We start from the raw sequence: 12,820 nt of genomic DNA, 5'->3' as shown, positions 1-12,820 counted from the left end.
CCCTGAACAAGAAGGTCTCGTCTCAAAGGTAGCTTCCAAGGTGGAGCCGATGACATATTCACCAGATCTGCATACCAAGTCCTGCGTGGCCACGCAGGAGCTATCAAGATCACCGACGCCCTCTCCTGATTGATCCTGGCTACCAGCCTGGGGATGAGAGGAAATGGCGGGAACACAAAAGCTAGTTTGAAGGTCCAAGGTGCTACTAGTGCATCCACTAGAGCCGCCTTGGGATCCCTGGATCTGGCCCCGTAGCAAGGAACTTTGAAGTTCTGACGAGAGGCCATCAGATCCATGTCTGGAATGCCCCACAGGTGAGTGACTTGGGCAAAGATTTCCGGATGGAGTTCCCACTCCCCCGGATGCAATGTCTGACGACTCAGAAAATCCGCTTCCCAATTTTCCACTCCTGGGATGTGGATAGCAGACAGGTGGCAGGAGTGAGACTCCGCCCATAGAATGATTTTGGTCACTTCTTCCATCGCTAGGGAACTCCTTGTTCCCCCCTGATGGTTGATGTACGCAACAGTTGTCATGTTGTCTGATTGAAACCGTATGAACTTGGTCCTCGCTAGCTGAGGCCAAGCCTTGAGAGCATTGAATATCGCTCTCAGTTCCAGAATATTTATCGGTAGAAGAGATTCTTCCCGAGACCAAAGACCCTGAGCTTTCAGGGATCCCCAGACCGCGCCCCAGCCCATCAGACTGGCGTCGGTCGTGACAATGACCCACTCTGGTCTGCGGAATGTCATCCCTTGTGACAGGTTGTCCAGGGACAGCCACCAACGGAGTGAGTCTCTGGTCCTCTGATTTACTTGTATCTTCGGAGACAAGTCTGTATAGTCCCCATTCCACTGACTGAGCATGCACAGTTGTAATGGTCTTAGATGAATGCGCGCAAAAGGAACTATGTCCATTGCCGCTACCATCAACCCGATCACTTCCATGCACTGAGCTATGGAAGGAAGAGGAACGGAATGAAGTATCCGACAAGAGTCTAGAAGTTTTGTTTTTCTGACCTCTGTCAGAAAAATCCTCATTTCTAAGGAGTCTATAATTGTTCCCAAGAAGGGAACCCTTGTTGACGGGGATAGAGAACTCTTTTCCACGTTCACTTTCCATCCGTGAGATCTGAGAAAGGCCAGGACGATGTCCGTGTGAGCCTTTGCTTGAGGAAGGGACGACGCTTGAATCAGAATGTCGTCCAAGTAAGGTACTACCGCAACGCCCCTTGGTCGTAGCACAGCTAGAAGGGACCCTAGTACCTTTGTGAAAATCCTTGGAGCAGTGGCTAATCCGAAAGGAAGCGCCACGAACTGGTAATGTTTGTCCAGGAATGCGAACCTTAGGAACCGATGATGTTCCTTGTGGATAGGAATATGTAGATACGCATCCTTTAAATCCACCGTGGTCATGAATTGACCTTCCTGAATGGAAGGAAGAATAGTTCGAATGGTTTCCATCTTGAACGATGGAACCTTGAGAAACTTGTTTAAGATCTTGAGATCTAAGATTGGTCTGAACGTTCCCTCTTTTTTGGGAACTATGAACAGATTGGAGTAGAACCCCATCCCTTGTTCTCTTAATGGAACTGGATGAATCACTCCCATTTTTAACAGGTCTTCTACACAATGTAAGAACGCCTGTCTTTTTATGTGGTCTGAAGACAACTGAGACCTGTGGAACCTCCCCCTTGGGGGAAGTCCCTTGAATTCCAGAAGATAACCTTGGGAGACTATTTCTAGCGCCCAAGGATCCAGAACATCTCTTGCCCAAGCCTGAGCGAAGAGAGAGAGTCTGCCCCCCACCAGATCCGGTCCCGGATCGGGGGCCAACATTTCATGCTGTCTTGGTAGCAGTGGCAGGTTTCTTGGCCTGCTTTCCCTTGTTCCAGCCTTGCATTGGTCTCCAAGCTGGCTTGGCTTGAGAAGTATTACCCTCTTGCTTAGAGGACGTAGCACTTTGGGCTGGTCCGTTTTTACGAAAGGGACGAAAATTAGGTCTATTTTTTGCCTTGAAAGGCCGATCCTGAGGAAGGGCGTGGCCCTTACCCCCAGTGATATCAGAGATAATCTCTTTCAAGTCAGGGCCAAACAGCGTTTTCCCCTTGAAAGGAATGTTTAGTAGCTTGTTCTTGGAAGACGCATCAGCCGACCAAGATTTCAACCAAAGCGCTCTGCGCGCCACAATAGCAAACCCAGAATTCTTAGCCGCTAACCTAGCCAATTGCAAAGTGGCGTCTAGGGTGAAAGAATTAGCCAATTTGAGAGCATTGATTCTGTTCATAATCTCCTCATAAGGAGGAGAATCACTATCGAGCGTCTTTATCAGCTCATCGAACCAGAAACATGCGGCTGTAGCGACAGGGACAATGCATGAAATTGGTTGTAGAAGGTAACCCTGCTGAACAAACATCTTTTTAAGCAAACCTTCTAATTTTTTATCCATAGGATCTTTGAAAGCACAACTATCCTCTATGGGTATAGTGGTGCGTTTGTTTAAAGTGGAAACCGCTCCCTCGACCTTGGGGACTGTCTGCCATAAGTCCTTTCTGGGGTCGACCATAGGAAACAATTTTTTAAATATGGGGGGAGGGACGAAAGGAATACCGGGCCTTTCCCATTCTTTATTAACAATGTCCGCCACCCGCTTGGGTATAGGAAAAGCTTCTGGGAGCCCCGGCACCTCTAGGAACTTGTCCATTTTACATAGTTTCTCTGGGATGACCAACTTTTCACAATCATCCAGAGTGGATAATACCTCCTTAAGCAGAATGCGGAGATGTTCCAACTTAAATTTAAATGCAATCACATCAGGTTCAGCCTGTTGAGAAATGTTCCCTGAATCAGTAATTTCTCCCTCAGACAAAACCTCCCTGGCCCCATCAGACTGGGTTAGGGGCCCTTCAGAGATATTAATATCAGCGTCGTCATGCTCTTCAGTATCTAAAACAGAGCAGCCACGCTTACGCTGACAAGGGTTCATTTTGGCTAAAATGTTTTTGACAGAATTATCCATTACAGCCGTTAATTGTTGCATAGTAAGGAGTATTGGCGCGCTAGATGTACTAGGGGCCTCCTGAGTGGGCAAGACTCGTGTAGACGAAGGAGGGAATGATGCAGTACCATGCTTACTCCCCTCACTTGAGGAATCATCTTGGGCATCATTGTCATTATCACATAAATCACATTTATTTAAATGAATAGGAATTCTGGCTTCCCCACATTCAGAACACAGTCTATCTGGTAGTTCAGACATGTTAAACAGGCATAAACTTGATAACAAAGTACAAAAACGTTTTAAAATAAAACCGTTACTGTCACTTTAAATTTTAAACTGAACACACTTTATTACTGCAATTGCGAAAATCATGAGGAATTGTTCAAAATTCACCAAAATTTTCACCCAGCTGTCTTAAAGCTCCTTAAAAGTATTGCACACCAAATTTGGAAGCTTTAACCCTTAAAATAACGATACCGGAGCCGTTTTAAACTTTAACCCCTTTACAGTCCCTGGTATCTGCTTTGCTGAGACCCAACCAAGCCCAAAGGGTAATACGATACCAAATGACGCCTTCAGAAAGTCTTTTCTAAGTATCAGAGCTCCTCTCACATGCGACTGCATGCCATGCCTCTCAAAAACAAGTGCGCCACACCGGCGCGAAAATGAGGCTTATGCTTAAGCTTTGGGAAAGCCCCTAAGGAATAAGGTGGTCTAATACAGTGCCTGCCGATATTATTATATCAAAATACCCAGATAAAATGATTCCTCAAGGCTAAATATGTGTTAATAATGAATCGATTTAGCCCAGAAACAGTCTACAGTCTTAATAAGCCCTTGTGAAGCCCTTATTTATGATCGTAATAAACATGGCTTACCGGATCCCATAGGGAAAATGACAGCTTCCAGCATTACATCGTCTTGTTAGAATGTGTCATACCTCAAGCAGCAAGAGACTGCACACTGTTCCCCCAACTGAAGTTAATTGCTCTCAACAGTCCTGTGTGGAACAGGCCATGGATTTTAGTTTACGGTTGCTAAAATCATTTTCCTCATACAAACAGAAATCTTCATCTCTTTTCTGTTTCTGAGTAAATAGTACATACCAGCACTATTTCAAAATAACAAACTCTTGATTGAATAATAAAAACTACAGTTAAACACTAAAAAACTCTAAGCCATCTCCGTTGGAGATGTTGCCTGTACAACGGCAAAGAGAATGACTGGGGTAGCGGGAGCCTAGGAGGGATCATGTGACCAGCCTTTGCTGGGCTCTTTAGCCATTTCGCTGTTTGGGGAAGAGAATATCCACAAGTAAGGATGACGCCGTGGACCGGACACACCTATGTTGGAGAAAGGTAAAATAGAAAATGCTGTAACGCACATAAAAGTATAAATAAAACGTAACATTTATTAATGATAATATTAAAAGAACAGCAAGGAGCACAATGCAATCCACTGCCACTTAAACCATCTCTGCCCCAAATGGTTTGAAATCATTTATTGTTGTTTGGAACTATTACAGTATGCTGCGGGATAACAGCAGTTAAAGGACAGTAAAATCAAAATTAAGATTTCATGAGTCAGATAGGGCATGTCATTTTTAAACAACTTTCCAATTTACTTTTATCATCAAATTTGCTTTGCTCTCTTGTATTCTTTGTTGAAAGCTAAACCTAGGTAGGCTCATATGCTAATTTCAAAGCTGTTGAACTGCCTCTTATCTCTGTGCTTTTTGACAGTTAAGACACTGCAGGTTCATGTGTGTCAGATAACATTGTGCTCAATCCCATGGAGTTATTTAAAGAGTCAGCACTGATTGGCTAAAATGCGAGTCTGTCAAAAGAACTAAAATAAGGGGGCAAGTTTGCAGAGGCTTAAATACAAGGAATTCACAGAGGTAAAAACGTATATTAATATAACAGTGTAGGTTATGCAAAACTGGGGAATGGGTAATAAATATAAATTATGCTTACCTGATCATTTTCTTTTCTTCCGTTGGAAAGAGTCCACAGCCGCATTCATTACTTATAGGAAATAAGAACCTGGCCACCAGGAGGAGGCAAAGATTCCACCAGCCAAAGGCATAAATACTTCTCCCACTTCCTCCATCCCCCAGTCATTCAGCCGAGAGAACAAGGAACAGTAGATGAAGCATCAAGGTGAAAGGGTGCCAGAAGATAAACAACAACGCCTCCAAAACGGGCAGGGGCTGTGGACTCTTTCCCACGGAAGTAAAGAAAATTATCAGGTAAGCATAATTTATGTTTTTCTTCCTAATGGGAAAGAGTCCATAGCTGCATTCATTACTTATGGGAAATTTATACCCAAGCCCAAAGAGGACACAGAATGCCAAGACGGGATGGTAAGAGGCGGACCAATGAAGGCACCTACCGAAAAACATATTCCCAGAAAACAAAATCCTGTTTCGTCCCGAAAAACCGGGAGCAACATTATTGAAAGAAAAAACAAAAAACGACCCCGGGGACGCAAAGTCACTGACAGTCCAAAGGACCTGAACAGTTACCACGAGTAGATGCAACCAAGACACAAGCCTTGAAGACCCCACTCTCAGGGGCAACATCACAGTCCACAGCCCCTGAAAACAACAAGGGGACCTGACTAATAGGACAGAAAAGACCAACTCAGGTCCTCAAGAGGACAACCAAGATCCGCTCACTTGGCACACCTGGACAAATGTCAGGACAGAGTTATACAGGAGCAGGAAAACGGAAAAATGACCATAGAGAAACCAAAGAAACCTAAGACCGGCGGACGCATAAACGCTACACAGAATGGATGAGGCGACAACCACCGATCAGGATCACAAAGGGAAAATCCCTTACCGCAACCAAGACCACCCCCAGGCCACAGTAGACTGAGGATGTCTCACAAGCTAGGAAAAACTTCCGCAGCCGGAGAAGATGAGAAAAAGATGATCATGCTAAAGGCTGTGAGAGAGGAAGCACAGCCACCACCTGAAGGAACACAAAACATCACGTTCCTTCGCAACCTAGACAGTGTAGACACCCCTATAGGCCGCAGAGCTAACCCGAAACTCATCTGAGACCAATCCTCTCGACACCTGAGAAATCGCTAAGGCTCCCCCATCTCCAGAGGGAGCAAGAAACTCCTCTAACGGACCCATAAAGTTTGTTAGCAACCAAGGTGCAACAGCATCAGCAGAGCCAAACTGCAAACCCACCGCTATCGCTAGGCGGCTGTGCTTCCTCTCTCACGCCGTATGGAGCTTGATGCCCCGTGTTTCTGGGGAGTCATCAGACTCGCCAGAAACAGCAGTTATGAAGCATCGGTCACAAAGACCGCTGCTCCAAGCAAGCGGACAGATATCGCCACAATTCAACCCGATCGAGTACGATCGGGTTGATTGACACCCCCCTGCTGGCGGCCTATTGGCCGGGAGTCTGCAGGGGGCGGCGTTGCACCAGCATAGTATTCAGCGAAGTCTGGCAGACCTGATCCGCGGATCAGGTCCGCCAGACTTTCATAACTAGAGGCCACAGCATTAAAAGCAGACTAAACACTGTAAAGTTTTATTTTACTATACATAATTAAATCATTTATTGCAAATTCTGTTTTCAGTTTAAAGGGACATAAAAAACAAAATTAAAAGTTTATGATTCAGACAGAGAAAGCAATTTTCAAGAGAGACTTTCCAATTTGCTTCTAGTAACAAATTTTAGTTTTTTGCTAACTTTTGTTGAAGAGAATACCATGGTCGGAGCACTATATGGCAGTTGTGATGCATCAATCTTATAATGTTATATACGCTTTTTGTGCAATACTGTTACAAACATTTGTGATACACTGCTGCCATTTAGTTTTCTAGATGCTCTTAAGCCTAGCTAGATAAAGTCTTCAACAAAGTTCCCATGAGAACCAAGTAAATTTGATAATGGTAATAAATTGGATTTATCTGACTCATGTCCCATGTCCTTTTAAGTAAAATGTGGCCAATGTAGTCAACAGATTTCCTGTAATTCCTCATGTTACTACACTATACTAAAAATATACGATCTTTGTCAGGTTAACTCTCAGGGAGTAAGGAGGGGTCTCTAGAAATTCTTGAAACCTAAACTTATCACAGTAAATGAGGTATGGGCCAGACTAGAAAAAGGAAATTTATGCTTACCTGATAAATTGATTTCTCCTACGATACGACGAGTCCACGGATTTCATCCTTACTTGTGGGATATTATCCTCCTGCTAGCAGGAAGTGGCAAAGAGAACCACAGCAGAGCTGTATATATAGCTCCTCCCTTCCCCTCCATCCCCAGTCATTCGACCGAAGGTTTTAGGAAGAGAAAGAAAAAGCTAAAAGGTGCAGAGGTGACTGAAGTTTGTAAATAAAAAATATATAATCTGTCTTAAAATGACAGGGAGGGCCGTGGACCTCGTCGTATCGTAGAAGAAATCAATTTATCAGGTAAGCATAAATTTCTTTTTCTTCTACAAGATACGACGAGTCCACGGATTTCACCCTTACTTGTGGGATACAATACAAAAGCTACAGGACACGAATGAAAGGGAGGGACAAGACAGAGACCTAAACGGAAGGCACCACTGCTTGAAGAACTTTTCTTCCAAAAACAGCCTCAGATGAAGCAAAAAAGTATCAAATTTGGAAAATTTGGAAAAGTATGAAGGGACGACCAAGTCGCAGCCTTACAAATCTGTTCAACGGAAGCATCGTTTTTAAAGGCCCATGTGGAAGCCACAGCCCTAGTAGAACGAGCCGTAATTCTTTCAGGAGGCTGCTGTCCAGCAGTCTCATATGCCAGGTGGATGATACTCCTCAGCAAAAAGAAAGAGAGGTAGCCGTAGCTTTCTGACCCCCTACGCTTTCCAGAATAAACAATGAATAATGAAGATGATTGACGGAAATCCTTAGTCGCCTGCAAGTAAAACTTCAAGGCACGGACCACGTCCAAGTTATGCAACAGACGCTCCTTCTTAGAAGAAAAATTAGGACACAAGGAAGGAACAACAATTTCCTGATTAATATTCTTATTTGAAACAACCTTAGGAAGAAATCCAGGTTTGGTACGTAAAACCACCTTATCAGAATGAAAGATAAGATAAGGCAAATCACACTGTAATGCTGAAAGCTCAGAAACTCTTTGAGCAGAAGAAATAGCAACTAAAATCAGAACTTTCCAAGATAACAATTTAATATCTATGGAATGCAAGGGTTCAAAGGAAACCCCTTGAAGAACTCGAAGAACTAAATTAAAACTCCAAGGAGGAGTAATTGGTCTAAATACAGGCTTAATTCAAGACAGAGCCTGACAAAAAGACTGAACATCTGGTAGATCTGCCAAACGTCTGTGAAGCAAAATCGACAAAGCAGAAATTGTCCCTTTAAGGAACTAGCTGACAACCCTTTCTCCAATCCTTCTTGGAGAAAGGACAGAATTCTAGGAATCCTAACCTTACTCCATGAGTAACCTTTGGATTCACACCAATAAAGAAATTTACGCCATATCTTATGATAGATTTTTCTAGTAACAGGCTTTCGAACCTGTATTAAAGTATCAAAGAATCAGAGAATCCTCTCTTAGATAAAATCAAGCGTTCAATCTCCAAGCAGTCAGCTGCAGAGAACTTAGATTTGAATGAGCAGATCCTGTCTCAAAGGAAGTTTCCACGGTGGCAGCGACGACATGTCCACTAGATCCGCATACCAAGTCCTGCGTGGCCACGCAGGCGCTATCAGGATTACTGAAGCTCTCTCCTGTTTGATCCGAGCAATCACGCGTGGAAGGAGAGGAAACGGTGGAAACACATAAGCTAGGCTGAACGACCAAGGAACTGCCAAGGCATCTATCAGTTCGGCCTGAGGATCCCTCAACCTGGATCCGTATCTTCGAAGCTTGGCATTCTGTCGAGATGCCATCAGATACAATTCCGGTCTGCCCCATCGGAGAATCAGAGAGGCAAACACCTCCGGGTGGAGCTCCCACTCCCCCGGATGAAAAGTCTTACAACTTAGAAAATCTGCTTCCCAGTTCTTTACTCCTGGGATGTAGATTGCTGATCGATAGCAAGAGTGGGCCTCTGCCCAGCGGATTATCTTTGATACTTCTATCATAGCTAAGGAACTCCTCGTTCCCCCCTGATGATTGATATACACCACAGTCGTGATATTGTCCGACTGGAATCTGATGAATTTGGCCAAAGCCAACTGAGGCCACGCCTGAAGCGCATTGAATATTGCTCTCAGTTCCAGAATATTGATTGGAAGTAGAGACTCCACCTGAGTCCAAACACCCTGAGCCTTCAGGAATTCCAGACTGCACCCCAGCCCAGAAGGCTGGCGGTCCGTTGTCACAATCACTCATGAGGGTCTGCGGAAACAAGTCCCCTGGGAGAAATGATCCAGTGACAACCACCAAAGAAGAGAGTCTCTGGTCTCTTGATCCAGATTTATCTGAGGAGATAAAGTCGCATAATCCCCATTCCACTGTCCGAGCATGCACAGCTGCAGTGGTCTGAGATGAAAGCGAGCAAACGGAATGATGTCCATTGCCGCTACCATTAACCCTACTACCTCCATACACTGAGCCACTGATGGCCGAGGAATGGACTGAAGTGCTCGGCAAGTATTTAGAATCTTTGATTTTCTGACCTCCGTCAGAAATATTTTCATGTCTACCGAGTCTATCAGAGTTCCCAAGAAAGGAACCCTTCAATGTTCACCTTCCAACCGTGAGCTCTCAGGAAAGACAGGACTATGTCCGTGTGAGCTTTTGTCAGATGATAATTTGATGCCTGGATTAATATGTCGTCCAGATAAGGCGCCACTGCTATGCCTCACTATCTGAGAACCGCCAGAAGGGACCCTAGAACCTTTGTGAAGATTCTGGGCGCTGTGGCCAACCAGAAGGGAAGAGCCACAAACTGATGTTTGTCCAGGAAGGCAAACCTTAGAAACTGATGATGATCCTTGTGGATAGGAATATGAAGATATTCATCCTTCAAGTCCACCGTAGTCATATATTGACCTCCTGGATCATTGGTAAAATTGTTCGTATAGTCTCCATCTTGAATGATGGAACTCTGAGAAATTTATTTAGACACTTGAGATCTAAAATGGGTCTAAAAGTTCCCTCTTTTTTGGGAACCACGAAAAGATTTGAATAAAACCCCTGCCCCTGTTCCAGTTTTAGAACAGGACAGATTACTCCCATGGTAGAAAGGGTCTTTTACACAGTGTAGGAACGCCTCTCTTTTTATCTGGTCTACAGATAATCGTGAAAGAGGAAATCTCCCTCTTGGGAGAAAATCCTTGAATTCCAGTTGATACCCGTTAGTCACTATTTCCAGTGCCCAAGGGTCGTAAACATCTCTTGCCCAAGACTGAGCAAAGAAAGAAAGTCTGCCCCCTACAAGATCCGGTCCCCGGATCGGGGGCCACCCCTTCATGCTGTCTTTGTAGCAGCAGCGGGCTTCTTGGATTGTTTACCTTTATTCCAATCCTGGTTGGGTCTCAAGACTGACTTGGATTGAGCAAAATTCCCTTCCTGCTTTGTGGAGGAAGAGGAAACAGAGGGTCCTCCCTTTAAAGTTTCGAAAGGAACGAAAATTATTTTGTTTACCCCTCATCTTAACAGATTTATCCTGAGGTAGGGCATGGCCTTTACCTCCAGTAATGTGAGAAATAATTTCCTTTAATTCAGGCCCAAATAGGGTCTTACCTTTAAAGGGAATAGCTAAAAGTTTAGATTTTGATGAAACATCAGCAGACCAAGACTTGAGCCATAACGCTCTATGCGCTAATATGGCAAATCCTGCATTTTTCGCAGCTAATTTAGCAATTTGAAAAGCGGCATCTGTAATAAAAGAATTAGCTAGCTTGAGAGCCTTAATTCTATCCAATTCTTCTAGAGCATCAAACCAAAAAGCTGCAGCAGTAGTAACTGGAACAATGCAAGCAGTAGGGTGTAAAAGAAAACACTGATGAATAAATAATTTCTTTAGGAGACCCTCTAACTTTTTATCCATAGGGTCTTTGAAAGCACAACTGTCCTCAATAGGTATAGTTGCACGCTTAGCCAGGGTAGATATGGCTCCCTCCACCTTAGGGACTGTTTGCCAAGCGTCCCGAATAGTGTCTGATATGGGAAACATTTTCTTAAAATTAGGAGGGGCAGAGAACGGTATGCCTGATCTATTCCATTCCTTTTTTACAATTTCCGAAATTCTTTTAGGAACCGGAAAAACATCAGTGTAAGTAGGCACCTCTAAATATTTGTCCATCTTACACAATTTCTCTGGTGTATCACAATAGGGTCACAATCATCCAGAGTGGCTAAAACCTCCCAAAGTAACAGGCGGAGGTGTTCAAGCTTAAATTTAAAGGACATAAAGTCCGAATCTGTCCTGAGGTAACACATTTCCTGAGTCTGAAAGTTCTCCCTCAGACAACAATTCCCTGACCCTCAACTCAGAGCACTGTGAGGGTACATCGGAAATAGCCAATAAAGCATCAGAGGATTTAGTATTCACATTAATACCTGACCTACTGCGTTTACCCTGTAACACTGGTAATTTAGATAATACCTCAGTAAGGGTAGTTGACATAACTGCAGCCATCTCCTGCAGAGTAAAAGAATTAGACGCACTAGAAGTACTTGGCGTCGCTTGTGTGGGCGTTAAAGGTTGTGATACTTGGGGAGAATTAGATGGCATATCTTGATTTTCTTCAAACTGAGAATCATCCTTAGGCACACTTTCTTGACCTTAAATATGCTTTTTACAATGTAAGGCCCTTTCAGTACAAGAGGTACACAATGTAAGCGGGGGTTCCACAATGGCTTCTAAACACATAGAACAATGAGATTCCTCAATGTCAGACATGTTAAACAGGCTAATAATAACCACAAAAGTCGTTAAAACACTTTTATTGCTTTAAACAACATTTTGAGAAACGTTTGTACTGCGCCTTTAAGGAATTAAAAAAGCGCACAATTTTTCAAAACTGCTCAAAAAACGTTAATTTGCTCTAAAAATTAACTATAGATAAGTAATTGCTCCAAAAATTATTGCACCCCAAGAGTAAGGGGAAAAATGAACCTCTAAAAGGAACTTAAGTCACAGATATCGTTAAATTAGACAAAAATACCCCCTGCACCTCCGCCTACCTGCCCCCAGGGTACTTCAAAATGACTCGTCAACAATCCGGATCATAGAACCCGTGTCTAAGATCAACCTGAGCTAATGCTTGCTGCTTCACAGCCAGAGGAAAGTGCGCATCTGAGCGTGCAAAATTAGGCCCCGCCCATCATGTTCCGATGTTCAAGTAGGCCTAAAACAACCGCATGGAGAAGCGGTTTCAAGAAAAAAACCAAGTGGAACGTTTTAACCCCAAATAACACACCAAAATTGTCAAACTGTTCATTTTGCAATAAAAACCGTTAAAACAATTCCTGCCTCTCCCAGTGTCTCATATAATGCTTAAGCCCATTCTAATGATTGCTCATATTTGTCAACTGATAATTTAAGCAGAGGTCTCCCAGTAACAACCCTTTGTTTAACAGGTCTACTGCTTACCCCTTCCCTTGCAGGGAAATAAATGCCAGCCAGTTCTGATATATCAAGTCTCCTCAGGAAAAAAAGGGCTGCACATACCTCAATAATGCTGTTTGTAGCATGAAACTGTTCTCCACACTGAAGATGTCTCTTGTATTATCTTCAGAAGCTCTGTGGGAACCAACATGGATCTTAGTTACATCTGCTAAGATCATCAACCTCAGGGCAGAAATCTTCTTCCATATCCTCCTGAGGGAAATAGTACTCA

The 12,820-nt window shown here is 43.7% G+C and overlaps 1 protein-coding gene across 1 annotated transcript in view; it reads right to left on the bottom strand.

Moving 5' to 3' along the window:
• Positions 1-12,820, bottom strand: part of DNAJC11 (DnaJ heat shock protein family (Hsp40) member C11) — a 524,045-nt gene that overhangs the window by 28,891 nt on the left and 482,334 nt on the right. The gene's annotated exons all lie outside the window — the stretch shown is intronic.

This window comes from Bombina bombina, chromosome 8, assembly GCF_027579735.1.
Source record: "Bombina bombina isolate aBomBom1 chromosome 8, aBomBom1.pri, whole genome shotgun sequence".
Lineage (NCBI taxonomy): Eukaryota > Metazoa > Chordata > Amphibia > Anura > Bombinatoridae > Bombina > Bombina bombina.
Note: the sequence above shows the minus strand (reverse complement) of the source record. Positions and strands in the feature narration are given on the sequence as shown.